The following is a 25,778-nucleotide window of genomic DNA, read 5'->3' on the forward strand; positions in this document are numbered from 1 at the left end:
GACTTTGTCAATAGAATACATTGGAAGAAATATGATGCCTGTTCTGAATCTAGGGTTCAAGAAGCTGTACACACTTCCACTCAATCTCTTAGAACCCTGCACAGCCATCATGTGAGCAAGCCCAGGCTAGCCTGCTGGGGATGAAAGACCATGTGGAGCAGAGGTAAGCCATCGCAGCTGAGGTCCTCCTAAACCAGCCAGTCCCTAGCTGACCTGGAAGCTGACCACAGACCCACAAGTGAGCCCAGGCCAGTCTCACAGAGCTGAAAACCTAGAGCCAACCTAACTTGCCAACCACCAGAATCTTGAACTAAATAATTGCTTGCTGTCTAATGCTACTAAGTTTTGAGTGGTTTGTTACATGGCAATACAAAATTGATGCATGGGGCCATAGTTTCCTCGTTTGCAAATTGAGGGTTAATCCCCAAGATTCATTCTAATTAAAAGATTCTATGACAATAACACATTGTCCAACTGAGTTATCACTGTGCTAACTTCTTCCCTTTTTTGGTTGGAATTTCTAGCAAGGAGAGGAACAAGGTTGGCAGTAACTTCTTTGCAGGCTCTGTCAATAATTTCTTTCTCCATATCCTACTGGCCAAATAAAAAAAAGTAAGTCTGCAGTTAGGTAAAGAGAGATTCTATTTGAAAGGACTATTGTGAGAAGTTAAAGGGCTATAACAATAGGGACACTATTGCAGAGGACTATTGCAATAGGAAGAAGGCTCTGACTATGAGGTCTGCACGTGTCTCAAAAGCCAGGCAGAAAAAGGCTTTATTTTATAAGGAGGAGTGAATAGGGCTAGAAAGAACAGGACAGGGGTAAGTGGGATGAAGGAGTGAACTAATGGGACAGTTGATCAGGGAATGTTTTCTTTGTGGTCAGTTAATGTTCACAACATTAAGGATGGGCTTCTGTCCTGGCTCAGTCTGGTGATGGGTCAAAGTTTAAGGTCCTGGGGGAAAGAGAGAAGCTTAACTAAAATTCAATCAAGTCAAGCTAGTAGGTTGATTTTTTGTTTTGTTTTTGTTTTTAGCAGATCCTGGAAAAATGGAAATTTCTTCTATGCATCTATCAGAGCTTGTGAATAATACTGATGCTTCAGTATTAGTAATAGCAGCTACCATTTATTGATCACCTACCATGTTGCAGGCACTGTGTTACACACATTTTATTTTCTCTAATCCTCCAAGAGCAATGAGGTAGTTACTATTATGCCTATTTCATAGCTGAATAAACTTGAGGACTAAAGGGGGTATTTGCTTAAGGTCAACAATTATTAACACTTGGATCCAGATATATCTGGGCCAAAAGATTCTTTTATCACTATACAGTTTGGCCAATGGGTACAAACAGCTCAGCTAATCATTTATGAGTCAAAGGATGGGAATTTGGAAGGTCCGTGTCTGATCTTGTAATAGGTAATCAGGAGGGGTGTCCATGAGTCTTATCTAAGCTATATATGAAAGAGAAATCCTTTGCAAAAAAAATCATTTCCATAGGTACAGGATGATGGGAGCATGTCTTACCATTAGCCGCTTTATAGGAGCACAAAGTTCAGGTAAAAGTCAACACTGTCATATTCAATTACCCAGTCCTGTTTATTCAGTCTATTACTGCATCTGAAGATAATCTCACAAACCTGTGAAAATGAGAACCTCCCCCTCAAAAGATGGGAAGGCCTTTTCTTCACTTGTTCACATGTCTTTAAAGGTAATTCTTTGGTGTTTTCTCCCTTTTGAATTCTCCCATCTGTGAATCTTTTGTTATGTGAAGCCCTAGTTATTAAATGTATATTTAAGCCATGTGGAGGTATAGGTAGAGCTAGAAATAAGCATGCAAGATGTTTAGCACAGAAGCCTAATCACTGTTCATTGTAATCCTCTATAATATTCTCTGGCTCATCATCACCTTATTCTCAATTCACCAAATTTAGCTACTTGATTTTCCATGGGTAAATTGAAACTGTGAACAGTTTTTTGTTTCAGTTTGTAGGCAACTTATTTTTCTCAGTCCTAGAACAATAACAAGGACACATAGCTGGAAATGTATGGAACAATATGACTGTTGGTCATGTGTGCTCAGCTCAGCAATTCAGAACAGTGTCAAGAGTAATAAGGCCTTATTGCCTCTCACCTCCACACTCAGCCCTTCTCCAGTCTAGCCTGCACTTGGATGCATGATTGAGCTTCTCAAATCACAACTCCAGTTATGTCAATCCTTTCTTCAAAGACCTTGAACATTTTCCATATGCCTATGCAATGATGTCTAAACTCCTTTATATAAAAATCAAGACCTCTCAACTTTGGATCAAGATGGCAGAGTAGGAAGATGTGGAACTCACCTCCCACCATGAACACATCAAAAATACATTTATATGTGGAAAACCAACTGTAAACTGGAAGAAAGACTTCTGTACAACCAAGGCTGTAAGAAAAATCCACACATAATTAGGTAGGAAAAGAAGAAAGGGAGATTACATGGGCAGAGACTTGCCCTGGGGAATGAGCAGTTCAAGGCATATATTGGGCACCCCAGTCCTGGGGTTCAATGCAGGGAAGACAAGGCCTCTTAGCTGGTTGGAGGGCTTCTGGGACTAACAGGAAGGCTGTGGGAAGGCCTGGAATCCACTCAAGGGGAGTGTGGAAGGGCTGGCTTGCCCCTGAGGCAGGACAGAGAGGGCTGACTGAAGATTATTATATTCATTGACATAAATACACCCAATACAGGACCACCTAAATAAGTAAAGCAAGTATTAATAGATACAAAGGGAGAAATTGACAATAATACAATAATAGTAGGGGACTTCAACACCCCACTTACATCAATGGGCAGTTCATCCAGACAGAAAATCAATAAGGCAATGGTGATCTTAAATGGTGCAATAAACAAGTTAGACTTAACAGATATCTACAGAACATTCCATCAAAATTCTTTTCAAGTGCACATGGAACATCCTCCAGAATAGATCATATGCTAGTCCACAAAAAAAATCTCAACAAGTTTAATAGGTTAGAAATTATATCAAGCATATTTTCCAACCACAACAGTATAACACTAGAAATCAATTACAGAAATAAAAATAAAAAGTGCAAACAGAGGGAGACTAAAAGCATGCTACTAAAAAATCAATGTTTCAATGAAGAAATCAAAGAGGAAATCAGAAAATACCTTGAGACAAATGAAAATGGAAACACAACTTTCCAAACTCTGTGGGGTGCAACAGAAGGAGTACTAACAGGGAAGTTCATAGTCATATAGGTCTTTGTCAAGAAAAAATAAACAAAAATCTCAGATAAACAACCTAACATACAAGCTAAAGGAATTAGAAAAAGAAAAACAAACAAAGCCAAAAGTCAGCAGAAGGAAGGAAATAATAAGGCTCAGAGAGAAAATAAATAAAATAGAAACAAATTGAAAACAAGAGTTGGTTTTGTGAAAAGATAAACAAAATTGATAAGCCTTACCCAGGCTCATCAGGAACAAAAGAGAGAGAACCCAAATAAAATAAGAAATGAAGAAGGATAAATGACAACTGATACCACCGAGATGCAGAAAAACCATAAGACAATGCTATTAAGTTGTATGCCAACAAACTGGACAACCTAGAAGAAATGGACAAATTTCTAGAAACATGTAATCTACCAAGACTGAATCAGGATGAAACAATCTGTAAAGGCTGATCACTACTAGAAAAATTGAATTTGTAATTTAAAAAACCTCCCATAAATAAAAGTCCAGGTCTGGACAGCACCACAGGAGAATTTTACCAAACATATTAAAAAGATCTAATACCCATGCTTCTCAAACGGACATATATACACTACCAAACGTAAGGTAGATAGCTAGTGGGAAGCAGCCGCATAGCACAGGGAGATCAGTTCGGTGCTTTGTGACCGCCTGGAGGGGTGGGATAGGGAGGGTGGGAGGGAGGGAGACGCAAGCGGGAAGAGATATGGGAATATATGTATATATATAACTGATTCATTTTGTTGTGAAGCTGAAACTAACATACCATTGTAAAGCAATTATACTCCAATAAAGATGTTAAAAAAAAAAAAAGAAGGAAAAAAAAATACAGGCTAATATCTTTGATGACTATAGATGTAAAAACCCTCAACAAAATATTAGCAAACCAAATCTAACAATATAAAAAGAATCATATACCATTGACCCAGTGGGATTTATCCAGGGATGTAAGGATGGCTCAATATTTGCAAGTCAATCAATGTGCATCTCAATAGATGCAGAAAAAGCATTTGACAAAATTCAATAACCATTCATGATAAAAATTTTAAAAAATTCTCATGAACGTTGGTAGAGAGGGAAAAACCTCAACATAATAAGGGCCATTTATGAAACCCATAGCTAACATTGTACTCAACAGTTAAAAGTTGAAAGCCTTTCCTCTAAAGTCAGGAAAAAGCCAGGGATGTCCACTGTCACCACTCCTATTTAACATAATATTGGAAATCCTAGCCACAGTGATCAGATCATAAAAAGAAATAAAACAAATCCAACTGGAAGGGAAGAAGTAAAAACGTCACTGTTTGCAGATGACATGATACTACATAGAGAAAATCCAAATCCTCCACTGAAAAACTATTAGAACTAATAAATGAATTCATTGAAGTTATAGGATACAAGATTAATATACATAAATCTGTCACTTTTCAATACACTAATAATAAACTATCAGAAGAGAAAGCAAAAACAATATTTAAAATCATGTCATAGATAGATAAATAAATAGATGATAGATAGATGATGATGATGATATAGATAGATGATAGATAGATAGATAGATAGATAGATACCCAGGAATAAACTCAGCCAAGGAGGTGGAAGATGTATACTCGGAAAACTATAAAATATTAAGAAAGGAAATTTAAGATGATACAAAGAAATTGAAAGATACCTTGTGTTCTTATATTGGAATAATTAATATTATTAAAATGGCCATACTACCTAAAGCAATTTACATATTTAATCCAATCCCTATCAAAAAACCTATGATATTTTGCACAGAATTAAAACAAATAATCCTAAAATTGATATGGAACCAAAAAGACCCTGAATTGCCAAAGCAATATTGAGAAAAAATAACAAAGATGGAGGTATCACACTACCTGACTTCAGACTATATTACAAAACTACAGTAGTCAAAACAGCATGGTTTTGGCACAAAAACAGATACATAGATTAATGGAACAGAATAGAGAACCCAGGAATAAACCCATGCACCCATGGTTAATTAAGCAACAACAAAGGAGGCAAGAATACACAATGGAGAAAAGACAGTCTCTTCAATGAGTGGTGCTGGGAAAACTGGACATCCACATGTAAAACAATGAGTTTATTATATTCCCTCACACCATATACAAAAATAAACTCAAAATGGATTAAAAACCTAAATGTAAAACCTATAACCATAAAAATCTTAGAAAAGAATATAGGTAGAACACTCTTTGCCATTAATCATAGCAATATTTTTTAGATCTGTCTCCTAAGGCAAAATAAGTAAAAGCAAAAATAAATAATTAGGACCTACCTAATTAAGCTTAAACTCTTTTGCACAACAAAGGAAACCATCAACACAACAAAAAGGCAAACAACTGAATGTGAGAAAATATTTGCAAATGACATGACAAATAAGGGCTAAATACACAAAACATATAAACAGCTCATACAACTCAATATAAAAAATGATTTAAAACTAGGCAGAAGACCCAAGTCTATATTTTTCCAAAGGAGAAAGACAGATGCTAACAGACATATAAAACAATGTTCAACATCGCTAACTATTAGAGAAATGTAAATCAAAACTGCAATGAGATATCACCTAACACCTGTCAGGATGACTAAAAACAAAATTTACAAATAACAAATGTTGGCAAGGACATGGAAAAAAGGGAACCCTTTCACACTGTTGATGGGAATGTAAATTGGTGCAGCCACCATGGAAAACAGCATGGGCGTTCCCTATACAACTAAAAATAGAATTACTATTTGATCAAGCAATTCCACTCTTAGGTATATAGTTGAAAAAAACCAAAAACACTAATTTGAAAAGACACATGCATCCCAATGTTCATAGCAGCATTATTTACAATAGCTAAGATATGCAAGCAACCCAAGTGTTGTCCATTAACAGCAGAATGGATAAAGAAGATGTGGGATGTACATATATATGTACATATGTATATATATGTATATATACACATATGTCACACACACACAGTGGAATATTACTCAGCCATAAAAAAGAATAAAATTCTACCATTTGCAATAATGTGGGTAGACCTTGAAGGTACTATGCTTAGTGATATAAGTCAGACAGAGAAAGACATATACTCTATGTTATCACTTATTTGTGGAATATAAAAAATAACATAAATGTATATAACAAAACAGAAAAGACACACAGATACAGAGAACAAACTAGTGGTTTCATGAGGGGAGAGGGAAGAGAGAGGGACAAGAAAGCAGAATGAGATTAAGAGATACAAACTACTACATATAAAATAAATAAGCAACAAGGATAGGAAGTACAGCATAGGAAAGTACAGCCATTTTTTTGCAATAACTTTAAATGCAGCATAATCTTTAAAAATACTGTTATACTATGCTGTACACCTGAAACTAATATAACATTTGAAATCAAAAATATTTCACTAAAAATAAAATAAAAAAATAATAATAATACTAAAAATAAGAACTCTAAACTGGAACAAATCCAACTTTTCAAACTTGTCTCTCATTAACTTATTTTTTCTTTCTTTCTTTTTTTTTTTTTTACATCTTTATTGGAGTATAATTGCTATACAATGGCGTGTTCATTTTTGTTTATAACAAAGTGAATCAGTTATACATATACATATGTTCCCATATCTCTTCCCTCTTCCATCTCCCTCCCTCCCACCCTCCCTATCCCACCCCTCCAGGCGGTCACAAAGCACCAAGCTGATCTCCCTGTGCTATGCAGCTGCTTCCCACTAGCTATCTATTTTACATTTGGTAGTGTATATATGTCCATGCCTCTCTCTCGCTTTGTCACAGCTCACCCTTCCCCCTCCCCATATCCTCAAGTCCGTTCTCTAGTAGATCTGTGTCTTTATTCCTGTCTTACCCCTAGGTTCTTCATGACATTTTTTTTCTTAAATTCCATATATATGTGTTAGCATATGGTATTTGTCTTTCTCTTTCTGACTAACTTAACTCTGTATGACACACTCTAGGTCCATCCACCTCATTACAAATAGCTCAATTTCGTTTCTTTTTATGGCTGAGTAATATTACATTGTATATATGTGCCACATCTTCTCTATCCATTCATCCAATGATAGACACTTAGGTTGTCTCCATCTCCGGGCTATTGTAAATAGAGCTGCAATGAACACTTCGGTACATGACTCTTTTTGAATTATGGTTTTCTAAGGGTATATGCCCAGTAGTGGGAATACTGGGTCATATGGTTGTTCTATTTGTAGTTTTTAAAGGAACCTCCATACTGTTCTCCATAGTGGCTGTACTAATTCACATTCCCACCAGCAGTGCAAGAGTGTTCCCTTTTCTCCTCACCCTCTCCAGCATTTATTGCTTCTAGATTTTTTGATGATGGCCATTCTGACTGGTGTGAGATGATATCTCATGGTAGTTTTGATTTGCATTTCTCTAATGATTAATGATGTTGAGCATTCTTTCATGTGTTTGTTGGCAGTCTGTATATCTTCTTTGGAGAAATGTCTATTTAGGTCTTCTGCCCATTTTTGGATTGGGTTGTTTGTTTTTTTCTTATTGAGCTGCATGAGCTGCTTGTAAATTTTGGAAATTAATCCTTTGTCAGTTTCTTCATTTGCAAATATTTTCTCCCATTCTTAGGGTTGTCTTTTGGTCTTGTTTATGGTTTCCTTTGCTGTGCGAAAACTTTGAAGTTTCATTAGGTCCCATTTGTTTATTTTTGTTTTTATTTCCATTTCTCTAGGAGGTGGGTCAAAATATGGATCTTGCTGTGATTTATGTCATAGAGTGTTCTGCCTATGTTTTCCTCTAAGAGTTTAAGAGTTTCTGGCCTTATATTTAGGTCTTTAATCCATTTTGAGCTTATTTTTGTGTATGGTGTTAAGAAGTGATCTAATCTCATACTTTTACATGTACCTGTCCAGTTTTCCCAGCCCCATTTATTGAAGAGGCTGTCCTTTCTCCACTGTACATTCCTGCCTCCTTTATCAAAGATAAGGTGACCATATGTGGGTGGGTTTATCTCTGGGCTTTCTATCCTGTTCCATTGATCTATCTTTCTGTTTTTGTGCCAGTACCATGCTGTCTTGATTACTTTAGCTTTGTAGTATAGTCTGAAGTCAGGGAGCCTGATTCCTCCAGCTCCGTTTTTATTTCTCAAGGTTGCTTTGGCTATTCAGGGTCTTTTGTTTTTCCATACAAATTGTGAAAGTTTTTGTTCCAGTTCTGTGAAAAATGCCAGTGGTAGTTTGATAGGGATTGCATTGAATCTGTAGATTGCTTTGGGTAGTAGAGTCATTTTCACAATGTTGATTCTTCCAATCCAAGAACATTGTATATCTCTCCATCTATTTGCATCATCTTTAATTTCTTTCATCAGTGTCTTATAATTTTCTGCATACAGGTCTTTTGTCTCCTTAGGTAGGTTTATTCCTAGATATTTTATTCTCTTTGTTGCAATGGTAAATGAGAGTGTTTTCTTTATTTCATTTTCATATTTTTCATCATTAATGTATAGGAATGCCAGAGATTTCTGTGCCTTAATGTTGTATCCTGCTACTTTACCAAATTCATTGATTAGCTCTAGTAGTTTTCTGGTAGCACCTTTTGGATTCTCTATGTATAGTATCATGTCATCTGCAAACAGTGACAGCTTTACTGCTTCTTTTCTGATTTGGATTCCTTTTATTTCCTTTTCTTCTCTGATTGCTGTGGCTAAAACTTCCAAAACTATGTTGAATAAGAGTGGTGAGAGTGGGCAACCTTGTCTTGTTCCTGATCTTAGAGGAAATGCTTTCAGTTTTTCACCACTGAGGACGATGTTGGCTGTAGGTTTGTCATATATGGCCTTCATTAGGTTGAGGAAAGTTCCCTCTATGTCTACTTTCTAGAGGGTTTTTATCTTAAATGGGTGTTGAATTTTTTTGAAAGCTGTCTCTGCATCTATTGAGATGATCATATGGGTTTTCTACTTCAATTTGTTAATATCATTTATCACATTGATTGACTTGCGTATATTGAAGAATCCTTTCATTCCTGGAATAAACGTCACTTGATCATGGTGTATGATCCTTTTAATGTGCTGCTGGATTCTGTTTGCTAATATTTTGTTGAGGATTTTTGCATCTATGTTCATCAGTGATATTGGCCTGTAGTTTTCTTTGTTTGTGACATCCTTGTCTGGTTTTGGTATCAAGGTGATGGTGGCCTTGTAGAATGAGTTTGGGAGTGTTCCTCCCTCTGCTATATTTCTCATTAACTTCTTATACCTACACCTCATGCTGTCAAATCATTCTTTATAAATTTCATCTCTTTTTATACAGTATTAAGAAAATTAAATAGAACTACACTTATATGGATGTATTTGGTGTGATGATGTCTTTTTAAAAATTATTTACCAAGAGGAATGGCCAAGAAGCACAGAGTGAAGACCCTGAGCTCACTTCCCCACATGGGCACACAAAAATTACAACTATTTTCAGAGCAACTATCTCTAAGAACAACCTGAAGACTAGAAGAAAAGATTTCCTATAGCTAAACATATTAAAAGGGATCCACAACAAGATAGGTAAGAGGGGCAGCGATGTAGTATAGTCAAGACTGACACCCCTGGTTAGGTGATCCACAGATGGGAGGATAATCCCAATTGCAGAAGTTCTTCCCAAGTACTAAGGAGTCTGAGCTCCAAAGTGGACTCCCCAGTCTGAAGATCCTGCACCAGGAGGGCTACCCCCAGAATGTCTGGCTTAATGTCACTACTTATAGATGACATGATACTACACATAGAAAATCCTAAAAACACCCCCAAACAACTATTAGAACTAATAAATGAATTCAGTAAAGTTGCAGGATACAAAATTAATATACAGAAATCTATTGCATTTGTATACACTAACAACAAACTATCACAGTAAGAAATTAAGAAAACAATTTCATTTATGATTGTGTCAAAAAGAATAAAATAACTAGGAACAAATCTAACCAAGGAAGTAAAAGACTTGTACTTAGAAAACTATAAGATATTGATAAAATAAATTGAAGATGACATAAACAAACAGAAAAACAGCCTGTGTTCATGGATTAGAAGAAATAATATTGTTAAATTGACCATACTACACAGGCAATCTACAGATTCAATTCTTATCAAAATATCAAAGGTATTTTTCACAGAGCTAAAATAAATAGTTATAAAATTTGTATTGAAACACACAAAAAAACCCAAAAGCCAAAAGAATCTTGGGAAAGAAGAACAAATCTGAAGGTTTTATGCTCACTGATTTCAAACTCTACTACAAAGCTACAGTAATCAAAACACTATGGCACTGGCACAAAAACTGACAGATCAATGGAACAGAATAGAGTGGCCAGAAGTAAACTGATGCACTTATGGTCAATTAATCTACAACAAAGGAGGAAATAATATACAATGGGGAAAAGACAGTCCCTTCATAAATAGTGCTGGGAAACTGGACAGCTACATGCAGAAGAATCAAACTGGACTACTTTCTCACACCATACATAACAATAAACTCAAAATGATTGTTAAAGACTTAAGTGTAAAACCTGAAACCATAAAACTTCTAGCAGAAAGCATAGGCAGTGTGCTCATTGACATCAGTTTTAACAATATTTTTTTTTAGCTCCATCTCTTCAGGCCAGGGAAACAAAAGTAAAAATAAATAAATGGGATCCAATCAAATTTAAAACCTTTTTTTACATCAAAGGAAACTATCAACAAAACAAAAAGGCAGCCTCCTGAACAAGAGAAGATATTTCAAATAATATATCGGACAAGGGGTTATTATACAAAATATACAAAGAATTCATACAAATCAACATTAAAAATTGGAAAAAAAAATTGGGCAGAGGACCTGAACATTTTCCAAAGAAGACATATAGATGGCCAACAGACACATAAAAGATGCTCAACATCACTAATCATCATGGATTTGCAAATCAAAATCTCAATGAGATACTACCTCACATAAGTCAGAATGGCTGTCATCAAAAAGAAAACAAATAACAAGTGTTGGTGAAGATATGGAGAAAAGGGTCACCTCATGCACTATTGGTGGGAATATAAATTGGTGTAGCCACTATGGAAAACATATGGACATTCTCAAAAATTAGAAATAGAACTGCCATAAAATCTAGCAGTTTCATTTCTGGATACTTACCCAAAGAAATAAAAAAAGGCTACTTTGAAAATATGTATGCAATACTATGTTCATTACAGTATTGTTTACAATAGCCAAGATATGGAAGCAACCTGTGTTCATCAATAGAAGAATGGATCAATAAGCTGTGATATATACATATACAATGGGATATTACTAAGCCCTAAAAATGCAGTCTTGCCATTTGCAACAACATGAAGGGATCTAGAGTTATTATGCTAGGTTAAATAAGTCACAGGAAGACAAATAACACATAATCTCATTTATATGTGGAATCTAAAAAACAAAACAAACAAAACAAAATGAAAACAGACCCTTAGATAGAGAAATCAAACAGGTGGTTTTCAGAAGGTAGAAGAGTCGGGGTGTGTGTGAAATAGGTGATGTGGTTAAGAGGTTCAAACCTCCAGTCATATAATAAATAGGTCATGGGAATATAATGTACAGCATAATAATTATGGTCAATAATATTGTAAAACTTTGTATGGAGACAGTTACTAGACTTATTGTGGTGATCATTTCATATGTAATATATATATATATGTGTGTTAAATTGTTATGTAGTATCAATATACCTGAAACTAAAATAATATTGTACATCAACTATATTTCAATTAAAAAAATTAATTACCAAAATAAGCCAACTGCCTTCTTTGTGGATCCATGTCAAAAGGACAGCCTCTTCAATAAGTGGTGCTGGGAAAACTGGACTGGGACATGTAAAAGTATGAGATTAGATCACTCCCTAACACCATACACAAAAATAAGCTCAAAATGGATTAAAGACCTAAATGTAAGGCCAGAAATTATCAAACTCTTAGAGGAAAACATAGGCAGAACACTCTATGTCATAAATCACAGCAAGATCCATTTTGACCCACCTCCTAGAGAAATGGAAATAAAAACAAAAACAAATGGGACCTAATGAAACTTCAAAGCTTTTGCACAGCAAAGGAAACCATAAACAAGACCAAAAGACAGCCCTCAGAATGGGAGAAAATATTTGCAAATGAAGCAACTGACAGGGGATTAATCTCCAAAATTTATAAGCAGCTCATGCAGCTCAATAAGAAAAAAACAAACAACCCAATCCAAAAATGGGCAGAAGACCTAAATAGACATTTCTCCAAAGAAGATATACAGACTGCCAACAAACACATGAAAGAATGCTCAACATCATTAATCATTAGAGAAATGCAAATCAAAACTGCCATGAGATATCATCTCACACCAGTCAGAATGGCCATCATCAAATCTAGAAGCAATAAATGCTGGAGAGGGTGTGGAGAAAAGGGAACACTTGCACTGTTGGTGGGAATGTGAATTGGTACAGCCACTATGGAGAACAGTATGGAGGTTCCTTTAAAAACTACAAATAGAACTACCATATGACCCAGCAATCCCACTACTGGGCATATACCCTTAGAAAACCATAATTCAAAAAGAGTCATGTACCATAATGTTCATTGCAGCTCTATTTACAACAGCCCAGAGATGGAAACAACCTAAGTGTCCATGATTGGATGAATGGATAAAGAAGATGTGGCACATATATATATACAATGGAATATTACTCAGCCATAAAAAGAAACGAAACTGAGCTATTTGTAATGAGGTGGATAGACCTAGAGTCTGCCATACAGAGTGAAGTAAGTCAGAAAGAGAAAGACAAATACCGTATGCTAACACATATATATGGAATTTAAGAAAAAAAATGTCATGAAGAACCTAGGGGTAAGACAGGAATAAAGACACAGACCTACTAGAGAATGGAGTTGAGGATATGAGGAGGGGGAAGGGTGAACTGTGACAAAGCGAGAGAGAGGCATGGACATATATACACTACCAAACGTAAGGTAGATAGCTAGTGGGAAACAGCTGCATAGTACAGAGAGAACAGCTTGGTGTTTTGTGACCGCCTGGAGGGGTGGGATAGGGAGGGTGGAAGGGAGGGAGATGCAAGAGGGAAGAGATATGGGAACATATGTATATGTATAACTGATTCAATTTGTTATAAAGCAGAAACTAACACACCATTGTAAAGCAATTATACTCCAATAAAGATGTAAAAAATAAATAAAATAACTTTAACCAAAAAAAAAAGTGTATGATTGAGAATAGATAGATCATCCTCAATTAAGGTTGTCCAGGGGAAGATCCCAAGGCAGATTAAACAAATACATTATCTATCCTCAATTATCATTCAACCTACAACTTAAAATACTAACCCAAATGAACAGACCACATATACTGAACTAGATCAACACCTGACTAAACAGATGATGAGTTCAACATCACATAGTATATAGTTGTAGGTTAAGGGCATTTTAAGGGAGAGTAGGAAGGAAGGTGACAAAATTTCACAATTATTGTTCAATAAATGTACTTGTGAGTCGTTGACTCTATGTAGAGCTAGCAGCCTTCCAAAGGAGTTTAATACAGTTCTTTGTAATGGCTGATCTTTGCTCAGACTGATGCAGAAGAGTCTGAGTACTTGTGTAGCCTGGACACAAGGCAAATGCTCTGAAACCACTGCTGAATTGAAATCCATTGCTCAGTGTGTGTAAAATAGATAAGAAAATTTCCAATCTGAATACATGACTTGGATTAATTCTAAACCCTTGGGAATTCCAATGGAAGTAAAGAATGTGAAACTGGAAAGGGTATACATTTATTTGGCTACTTCCTGTAATTCTTTCTCCAAGTTGCTAATAAGACCATACTTTGGAATGAATGTTTAAAAGGGTAGAAATATTATAGGAAGACTGCACTATAGAACCTCAAATGTGTATGGATGATTGCAGTTGAATCAGCATGTTTGGAAGTTGGTTCCACCTCCTAGAGAACCTGACAGAACACTTGGCAGAAATTTGTATTTTGGCATTCTTTATTGCCAGTGAAGCTTGGCAGAATGACCCCCACAACTTCAGAATATCCAGGCTATCTGTCCTTGGCCCAGCTTTCTACTGGATCAAAGCAGCTTAAAAAAAAGGAACATGAAACATTGACAATTGCGTACTTACTTGATCAAAATAGAAATGTGGTTAATTTGGGCTTAGAATAGCTTTTATTCTTTTTAACTTTAATTATCTGATTTCACTCTCTGTGTTAATCAAGCTAACCAATTCACCAGATACATTATAGGGCAAAAGTGTCATGAAGTATGTTTAAAGTATGATCCATGTATTAAGTTCCTTATGCCCCAGAGAGGTCTAGGTTGAAAGTATTTTAGAATAATTTGTAGATCTAACAAGGTTTTACAGAACTTTGCAGGTGACAGATTATAAATGAAGAAAATCCATTTGTACAGTGCTGGAATAGACAACCCAACCTTTCAAAGTTTATCACAGTGGGTAATAACATTGGTATAAACATTTGTCACACACCCTTTAGAGTCAGAAGTAGATTGAAAGGACCCCATCTAGAGCAACCTCATTCTTCTGCTATTCTTATAACACTTTTTACAAACTGAATTATATGGAGAGAGAGAGAACCATTCAGGCTTCTTAATAAATAAAAACTAACTCTGGATTATTTAAGCAGAAATGTAAATTGAGTACTATTAGAATTGCCAGGAAAGCTGAAGAATCAGGCCAGGAGCTAAGAAACCAGAAATAATATCCAAATCCAGCTATAAAACTTTTCTGGGGAATACATACATCACTGATGTTGCTACCAACCTCCAGGGGTCTCATCTTGACCCACAGACACTACTGGCCCTTGTCATGGATGTTGAGTCTTGCCAGCTGCATGGCTTCACGAGGAACTCAACATTATAGGAACAATCACCAGATAATTTATCTCATTCCTGAATCTTTCTGTCCAGCATGGTAGCACCTAATTAATATGTACCAGATGACACTGTCACACTCTAGGTGCAAGGCTGGCAAGCAAAATGAGTCTGGAATATTCAGATTCTATGGTGAGAGACGGGCCCTAGCTCCCACCAAGTTTCACAAGGTGAAAAATTCCTTGAAGAGGAATTAAAGAGGGTTTGGATTCTAGGAAGCCTAAAAGAATGAGAAATATTCATTACATTTGCACTGCTTTATCATCCCTCTAGGTTGATTGTAAGACCCATGGAAGTAGATACCAAATCATGCATCTTTGTATCATTGAAATTAACTATCACAGTGCTTACATTTCTAAGGCGCTCAATTCTATTGGTCTGAATGTTTGTGTCCCTCCAAAATCTGTATGTTGAAATCTTAATGCCCAATGTGATGATATTAGGAGGTGGGGCCTTTGGGAGTGCTTAGGTCATGAGGGTGGAGTCATCATCAGTGGGATTAGTGTTCTTATAAAAGAGACACCATCAAGGAGGGAGAGAGAGGTACAAGAGGGACATATAGAGAAGGTACCAGCTCTGAACCAGGAAGAGGGCCTTCACCAGAACATGACCATGCTTACACCTTGACCTTGGACTTCCCAGACTCCAGAATGTGAGAAATAAATTTCCACTGTTTATAAACCAACCAGTCATCCTAGCCCAAACAGACTAAGACACTCAATAACTATTAATTGCATAAACAGATCCATGATATAAATGATTTTTCAGAAAGAGTAATTTAGTATACAGTTAGTTTGACTAATATTGCCTCCATTTCATTGTCTACTCTTACAGTACAGTCTAACTCATAACTATTACTGCATACAAATGACAACATACAAAAATATCGGGTGCCTGAGACCATTAATCTTTTTTAAATTTGGTAGTATATGTTCTAACTAGCTTCTCTTATTACCTAGAAATAGCTTTCAGCCAAACTGTGTGTTAAAAATCAAGCACTTGGGGCTTCCCTGGTGGCGCAGTGGTTGAGAGTCCGCCTGCCGATGCAGGGGACACGGGTTCGTGCCCCGGTCCGGGAAGATCCCACATGCCGCGGAGCTGCTAGGCCCGTGAGCCATGGCCGCTGAGCCTGCGCGTCCGGAGCCTGTGCTCCGCAACGGGAGAGGCCACAGCAGTGAGAGGCCCGTGTACCACAAAAATTAAAAAAATTAAAAAATCAAAAAAAGGCCCGTGTACAGGAAAAAAAGAAAATCAAGCACTCAGTAATATCTTTGTGGCTATTCCATCATGTTGTATTTGACTTTTCTTAATGCTTAGCTACGATTTTGCTAAGACTCAAATCATATTATGCTCACTAAAATTTGGATGTAATTCTTCAAAAATCAAACATTTCAACTAAGCAATCTACACCTCTAAGTTTATACTTCCTTTGGGAATTTTTACCAAGAAAAGTAAATATCTTCAGAACAATTTACAAATTTTGCCAGAGCTTAACACAAAGAAACTTAATTTTTTAAACCCTAGTATCTGAATAAATAATAAGAAAATATTTTGGTGTAAATGGCAGGTGAGAATCAGTTAGAACCACTCAGAGATGGGTAATTTTTAATCCAAATGAAGAACTGTGCTGACAACAGTTTTGCACATGCACACCGACTTTCAATTCAAGTCAAATATCCTGAGAAGCCAGGCTTTCACAGAGCTTTTCCCTTGAGGATCACTTTCACCAATATTGACTTCATAGGACTCTCAGAGGAATCTAAATACCAATATAGGTATCCTCCAGTAACCTTAAACTATGTGGTGGAGAAAATAGTCATAACCTGGATCCTCCCAAGAGGGTTATCCAAAATCCCTTAGTGGCAAAATCTGGGAGTTGACTTATATTTTCATGAGTTCTGAACATCGTTAGGACCTGGCCAGGGATTTCCAAAGGGCATTCTGATTAATGTATGTCCATCTACACCCCAAACTCCCCTGGGATAAAAGTAAGAGTCAAAGCAAATCAGTCATCCAATTAGTACTAAATGCTGACTTTGTACTCATCTCAGTGATAAACATTATTAAAAGGAAAGAAAGGAGAAAGAGAATTAGAAAACAATATTCTCCACCATCAGTGCACATACATTTTCTTCAGAGAAAAAAAAAGTAATACAGGGGGCACAAGTCAAACTGAATTAAATACTAAATGGGAAGCCATTTGTCAAAAGAACACATGCAATGAGTGCATCCCTGAAGGACTAAAAGAATAAGATGTGTTTTTCTTCCTGTGGAAGGTCATACCTTAGGTTGGGGGTGGAAGATAGGGATACAGTTGATGTTGATTAAATAGATGGTATCAAAGAACAAGTTTCCAGACTGTGATATATGATTCTAATTCAGCAGGCAAAGGACGAATCCCATGGTAAACAAGAGTAAATGAATTACCATCATGATCCTGAAGACATAAATGGCTCAGAGCTATGAAGGTATATGCTTAGATAATACTTTAGAAGTGGACAGAGTGGGACCACAGAAAGGAAAACTGTGGAGGAGAGACCTCCTCCATAAAAAACAAAAGGAAAATTAGCAAGAAAAGAGCTTAGGAAGGACACTGTATATAATTAATTTCCTAGGGCTGCTGTAACAAATAACCACAAAATGGGTAGATTTTAAATAGTAGGAATGTACTCTCTCCCAATTCTGGAGGCTAGAAGTCTGAAGTCAAGGTGTCATCATGGTTGGTTCCTACCAGAGTCTCTGAGGCAGAATCTATTCCATGCTTCTCCCTTATCATCTGGTGGTTGTTGACAGTCTTTGGCATCCCCTGGCTTGAACACACATGGCTCCAATTTCTGCTTCTAACTTCACATTGCCTCCTCCTCTGTCCATCCTCTCTCTGCATTACCCTCGTTTGTCCAAAGTTCCCTCTTCTTATAAAAATACCTGTCATATTGAATTTAAGACCCACCCTAATCTAGTATAACCTTTATTTTAACTTGATTAGCTCTGTAAAGACCCTATTTCCATATAAGGCCACACTCATGGGCTTCATATAGACATGAATTTAAGGGTGGGGGGATAAACACTATCCAACCCAGTACAGTGGTCCCCATGAGAATGAGGAGACTAGGTTTATCTTATTCACAATTGCACTCAAGCAGCCAGCACTAGCACATGATAGGAGATTTATTTTATTTATTATATTATACATATATATTTATAGATATATAATATCACACAATGCATATTTATTAAACAAATGAATTGTCCTAATATCACAGAATACACTAGTAGACTATATATATCAAATATATTTGCTATTTTAATATTAGACTAAAAATATTATAAATTCTCTCGAGATTTGACTGGATGGAACTCATTACTAGAATCAACACTAGAAGATATACAGTATCAAAAAGAAACAGATTCTAAAGATAGGTTAAAAAATAGAGGTTTCTAAGTCAAGATGACAAATCTTTTAATGAAACCCAAAACCTGGATGTGGAAGTACATGATGAAGAGAGAACTTTGAGGACAAGATAAATCACAGAAAAAAGGAAAATATGTTTGTGGCAATAGTCCACAAACCACTTGGACAGAGGAAAGATGAGAGTATTTTGCTCCAAAGACCATATTCTGTCTACTCCACTGTTCTCCTCTGAACTTAACATCACACAAAAAAAGAGAAAGATACGTTAATCAGTGGGAATGAGAAGTACCTTAGAAGAGTGCAGCCAAGCCTCCAAAGAGTTCACAATAACAGAAATGAAACACCAGATATTCTCAGTCATGAGTCCCCCACACTTCAGATGGCAAATTATTCAAAGTGAGGAGAAAACATGGCACATTTTTTTGGTTATCTAGAGGAAGAAGAATTCAAAAGAGAAAGGCAATGGTGAATCCCTTTAACTTAGTGCCTGCCATGTACCTGAAACTTTATATGTTATTTCACATAATCTCTACTACAACCATTTAGGTCAGAAAAGTGAATAGTCAGAAACACACGAGTCACTCACTATTCCAAAAAAAATTATCAATACTTCTTGGCAAGAAAAGTAAAGTCTCTCTGTGTTGACAGGAAGATAAAAACAGGGAAAAAGAAACCAAGAAAGACAATACAGAAAGAGACAGATGGATAGAGACAGAGAGATGCAGAAACAGAGTGAGATAGACAAAGGGACAAGAGATGAAGAAGTGACAGAGACAGAGATATAGCAGCACAGAGCAATAAAGGCAGAGAGACAAAGAGATACAGAGTGATAAGTTACTACAAAGGAAGAAGGGAACAGGACCCTACTTATTTTGTATTGGGAAGGCTACTGCCACATGCAGGAATTTTTTTTTGTTTTTTCTGGAGCTTGGGACTTTGTGAAGAGGTATTGCTAATATGAGTTCTAGGAAAGAAACTTCAAACAGATCAGAACTGTCTGACTAAAATTAAGCGGTATTTAATAGTCACATAACACTTTTTTCCAAATCAATTATAAAGATTCAGGGCTTAAAAACATTTCATATAAAGAAGATCTAATGATTTTGAACATAAATCAATATGAGTGTATCATGTGGAATAGTTTGACTATGATAGAATTCCAACCCATATAGGTTTTAAGAAATATGAAATTTTATATTAATATAACCAGAAGTTGAGAAGTGGAAGAGGCTGTTTTGGGTGTATTGTGAGCAAGATTTAAGCTTTGTTTCCCCACAAGTCTCTCTTTGCTGTGGGTCATCTTCATTCTCAAGCTGGATTTCTCAGAGAAATCCCATTGCCTGGGAAAGTTTAACCGCGGTTCTTGAACCAGTCACTGGCAAGGAGTTTGGGATTTCCATGAATAAATTAGACAAATCAGAATCCAACCCTGGAATTAGAATATACCTCTAAAGCCACATCATTTCTCCATGGCAGAGAGGGAGTTGATAGGATCAATCCCAATGCCCACTGCGACAAGCCAACAATGTAACAATATTCTGAGAGGGATGTGGTGACAAAGAAACCATTATCATCTAGTATCTATGATATGCAGACACTTTCTGTACCTTATTTTCTTTATTCTTTACAATAACAACATGAGATGGGTCTTGTTGGCATTTTAGCAACAAGGATACAATGATTCAGAGAATAAATAACTTATCTGTGGAAACAGAATGACAGAACCAGTCCTCTTTCTACTGACATATAATCTGAGATGCTGAAATCTGCTGTTATTTAGTGATGTGGCATCGCCTTGATGTAACACTGGAAAATAAAGTTCTTGCCTTAATGTAATTATCACGTTTTTACCTGTTCTTCCCCTCCAATATTGACAACATTATGGACATTCTGCCCACTTCCCCATAGTCTCCATTATTTCTCTGATTCACTTGGAAGGAAAATTTTTCATACTTCCAGTACTAAAATATTATTATTATCATTATTATTTAGGTTTCACAGTCAATTCTTTAACCTTCTTTCAATTGTGGGATTTAACACACATACAGCAAAATGCAGAAGACATAAATGTATACCACAGTGAATTACCACATACAACATTGTTAGCACCTCAAATATCCCCTTTGTGCCTCTTCCCCATCACCCAAAAGATAGCCATTATCTTGACTTCTAAACATATGCCCACATTTCTTCTGGGTGTATATCTAGGAGCGAAATTTCTGATCATAGTGTATACATAAACCTTAGTAAATAATCCTAATCTGTTGTTTCAGTTTCCAAAGTGGTTACATGAACTTTAGCAACAACAGTGTACATGACTCCCTCTTGCTCCATATCCTCACCAATACTTCCCAATGACAGTCTTTTTAATGTTAACCATTCTGGTGGATGTGTAGAGTTATCTCATTGTGTTTTTTTAATTTGTATTTCTCTGATGGCTAATAAGGTTGAACACCTTTTCTCAGTTTTATTGGTTATTTTGCATATTCTGTTTCGTGAACTGACTGTTCAAATCTCTTGCACATTTTTATATTGGTTCTTTACCTTTCTTAATGACTTGTAGAAATTCTTTATAAATTTTACTTATGATCTCTTTTCAGCTATATGAATTGCAAAGATTTCTTCTGTCTCTATAGCTTTCATTTAAAAATTCTGTGTCACAGTTTGGGTTATCAGGAGGCAGACTCAGACAAAGTTTAGCATGCAGAATATTTATTAAAGAGTCTCATATGGCTCAATAACTGTGGAAAGGAAAAGAAACATGATTAAACAGAGAAATTCAATCTGTGATGCAGGACCAGTGAGAGACTCAGCTGGGCCTACAGGGAGTTTTGGAGTAGAATTACCTTTTACAGTTGTTCTGAGTTGGGTGGACATAGCCAGACCTTTATACTCCTGCATCAATCACTCAATGGCTATGTGCCATCCCAGAAAAAGGGGTGGTCTTGGGCAAGGCAGATCTCTGTAGCTGAGACAATTCCTGAAGAAGGAGACAGCTGCTGACTGGCTAACCACAACACTCCAAACAAGTGAGATAACAAGTTCTTCACTGAAGAGGAATCTGAATGACACAGTAGAGTGTCCACTGTACTAACTTAATGGTGTTTTTTGAGAAAAAGAAGTTCTTAATATTAGTGTAGTCCAATTTAATAATCATGCTCTTTATCTTTAGTGCATTTTGCTTCCTTTTAAAAAACATTTCCGGGCTTCCCTGGTGGTGCAGTGGTTGAGAGTCTGCCTGACAATGCAGGGGACACGGGTTCAAGCCCTGGTCTGGGAGGATCCCACATGCCACGAAGCAACTAGACCCGTGAGCCACAACTACTGACCTGCGCATCTGGAGCTTGTGCTCCTCAACAAGAGAGGCCATGACAGTGAGAGGCCCGTGCACCACGATGAAGAGTGGCCCCCACTTGCCGCAACTGGAGAAAGCCTTCGCACAGAAACGAAGACCCAACACAGCCAAAATAACAAATTAATTAATTAATTAACTTTAAAAAAAAGATGCCTCTCTTTAAAAAAAATAAATAAATATTTCCATACCCAAATCCATGAACATATTCTACCTTTTTTTTTTTCACATTCAGATATATAATGTGTTGGGAAATTGACTTTTTGTATACAGTGTGAGCCAGGTTTCATTTTTTCCACATTGATTTCTAACTCTTCTCAGCATCAATATTTCAGATATAGAATAGAATTGGTCACATAGCCTACCAGGTAACTCTTATGAATGCCTAAGTGTTATCATCAAATGCAAGTCCATGTGCCTGATGCATAGTGAGGCCAAACAAACTGAAACAGAGTTTGGAGCAGAGAAAGGTTTATTGCAGGGCCATGCAAGGAGACGTGTGGCTCATACCTTAAAAACCCTGAACTCCCTGAAAGCTTTCAGCAAAATCCTTTTAAAGGAAAGGGAAGGGAAGGGCACGGTTAGTTGTTGCAAGTTTCTTTGTGTCAGATCCTTTGTTCTTGAGGTCAGGTCACAGTCATGTCATAATGTTCCTGTAAACCTCCACTCAAACAAATGTTACTCTCTGTTCTGACAAGAAAGGGGAAGGTTCCAAGGCTCAACTTTCACCCTCCGAGGTCCATGTCCTGGCTAACAGGAGGGGGTCCCTGCATGGAAGTGTTCATGCAACACCCAGTCTGAGTCCTCCCGCCAGTGCCCAGGACCAGCTGAAGAGGCAGATCTCAGTTAATGGCATCCTCAGAGACAGGTCTCCAGACTATGCCCAGATGTCAATACTGAGAGAGCAAGGTGGCCAGCACTCAGGTGGCCCTCAGGCTTTTCATTTAAACTGGAGAAAATCATTCGTGTAGGATCAATAGGAATACATGTTGTAGCAAATACCAATCAGGTTAATTCCCAGACTGAAGCTGGTTGAAACTGTTACCTTCATGGCTTACCATATGGACAACTGGAGTGTCCATATACTCCAATTGCTGAGGCTTCATAGACTGAGACCCATGGAGACCACCACCACCATCAAGTTGAAGAGGTGGGGATGGGGGAGAGGTTTGTTGCTGCTTCAAGGGCTGGGCCTGGCCAGTGGGCAGCCATGGTGAGGGCTCTGGAGTTCTGCAGAACACATCCCCCAGCCTGTGCCCAGGCCTCCCAGCTCACCTGCTGGTCCAAGGCTAGAGGGCTTGGAGAACCCTGCGGAGAAGGCCATGATCCACCTCTCATTGCACTCTCTGTCCCCAGGACGCCCTGCGAGGCTGACCGTTGGCAAAACCACCATGCTAAAGGTCTCACACTAAGGGTCTTGTTCTAAGGGTCATGTGCTAATGGCTGTGTGCCCATTCCATCCCTATTATGTAAGGGAATACAGGAGAGAATGATAGGGAAGAAATATTAAGCAGAAGGGATTCTACTTGAGGACACGTTTCATCTTTAACTGGGAGGCACAACAATCTCTTACAAACTAATTGGAGATAATTCTTATACTTATAAAAGATTAAATTGAAAGAGATAAATGTGAAATCATAGACATATTCTACCATTCTAAATAGTAGCTATCCACATTATTCTGGGGCTGGGGTCAGCCCCAACACATTGCTATTCGAAATGTTGTAGGTTATCACAATTCCATCTCTTTGAACTTATTTCACTCTTTCATTTTCTTTTTTTTTCACAGAGAAAAAGTTCATTATTTTTCTCATCTATTTTACTTTACCCATGCCCTATAGAATCAGATAAAACTTGACTGGTAGCCAGAACAACACTTTCTGCAAGATGTTACAATCCCTGTTCAAAAGCAGATGAACTGTGTAGTACCATTTCCAGGAGCAGGCAAATGCCAATTCACTGACTCCAGAGTGGAATGTGGCCAACATAATTTCTGCCATCACATTCACCAATCTTTAAACATTTTGCAAAATAGATTCTAAGGAGGTCAGTAATGCAAATAATTCATGAAGAATATGTGCTCCAAAAACACATATGCACATGAGGAAAGCGTATCCTCAGCTCAATCACATTTTCTTTCAATAGAGTAACATTAAATCAACTTATAATGTCTTAAGGGCACAGAGCATGGATTATGACACCTCCCTGATCCTGAAAATTCTAACTGTCCTACTACTTCCAATAACAAGAGTCTTTCCTTCAGTCTCATAACTGAAACTTTGTTCAGCACAGTTTTTCAAAGGATCTGTTCATCAGATAGTATGTGTTCACCAACAAGTAAAAACAATAACAAAAACTAGCATTGTTTTGTACTATTTTGACATGCACTATTTATTGACAAGAAACTTGGTTGGTTGACCAGCTTCACGGCATCATCAAAATCCTAGGCTCCTTTCAAGCTCCCACTTCATCATCCTCAGGATATTGACTTACATACCAAGGCATGTAACTTCATGGCTTCACGTGGCTGCTAATCCTCCAGACAGAATATCTTTAAATGTCAACATTTAAAACTCTCTTTGTTTGACTCTATTTTTAATAAGAGATAAAAATCTTTCCCAAGCCCCTCACCCAGTAGACATCCTCATGCATCTCACTGTCCCAGGATACAAGCTCACTCTTAATTCAGTCATTGCCAAAATGAAACAGAATTATCATATTTGGCTAAAATCTAACATGATTATGATTCACCACCTAAGACCAGGTGCATTGTCTTTCCAACAATTTGGGGGTCCTAATAGCAAGAGAGGAAGGCTAAACAGCTATTGAGTGGGCAACCACCTGTCTGCCACAAACACCTGGTAATGGAAAAAAATTTTAAGCCAAGGAAAAAAATCAAAATTCAAAATGTGATTGCCTTTGGATTACAGGATTGTGTGTGTGTAGGGGGTAATTTTTCTGTTTCTTTCAAGTGTTATATTTATAAAGCTTCTATACTAATCATCTTTTATTGTTAAAGAAAACACTTCCTTGGGATGGGAAAAAAAAACTATAATTTCCACAACCTACCACAGATCTGAAAAGCAAACATTTCAATCTCTAACCAACTCAGAATTACCCTGAGACCCCTCAGAAGAGCATAAGGAATTATTCCAAATGAGAGAGAATTTGTCCTCTGCAAGGCTCATCACTGTCATCAGCACACACTTGGGAGGTAGAGCCAAGCTACTTCTAGGAACCCTTCACAGATATCCTTGGAGACTGTGGATAACTGACAATCTTAAGTGTTTAGGCTGTGGCCATAGGCTCAGCAGCGGTATTTTTAGAGAACAATTCTGATTGTAATTTTCAGTAAAAACAATCAATTGCCATTGTCTGCATAGCAGAAACCCAGATGGGTTTATTCGTGGAATGGTGTCCTATGTGGATGTACAGTGACAAACTAGACACAACTGTTCTCTGGCAGTCCCATCCCTGAAATACTAAAGTCAGACTGAGGATTGTGTTCTGTCATTGTACATGTCATAGAAAGTGGTAAAGAGGAGAGAGAGCTAATGGCAACAGGGCCATGGTCTGGCTCTAACTTAAAGACAACTCTGACTCCTGCTGACAAGGTGGGGGGTTTTCAGCGTCAAATGATATGGGGTCTTCTGAACAGAGAATAGCTGGTTATCTGTAGCCTTGAAAAATGACTGTAAAACTAAAAATATCTCACCGGCTGTATGTGAAGGACAGAACCAAAACAAAGCAGCAATTATGACTAAAATATTTGATGTACTGTTATTTGGAATTTAGCAATATATCTT

This window comes from Leucopleurus acutus (genome assembly GCF_964270905.1).
Source record: "Leucopleurus acutus genome assembly, chromosome: 8".
NCBI classification, from domain to species: domain Eukaryota; kingdom Metazoa; phylum Chordata; class Mammalia; order Artiodactyla; family Delphinidae; genus Leucopleurus; species Leucopleurus acutus.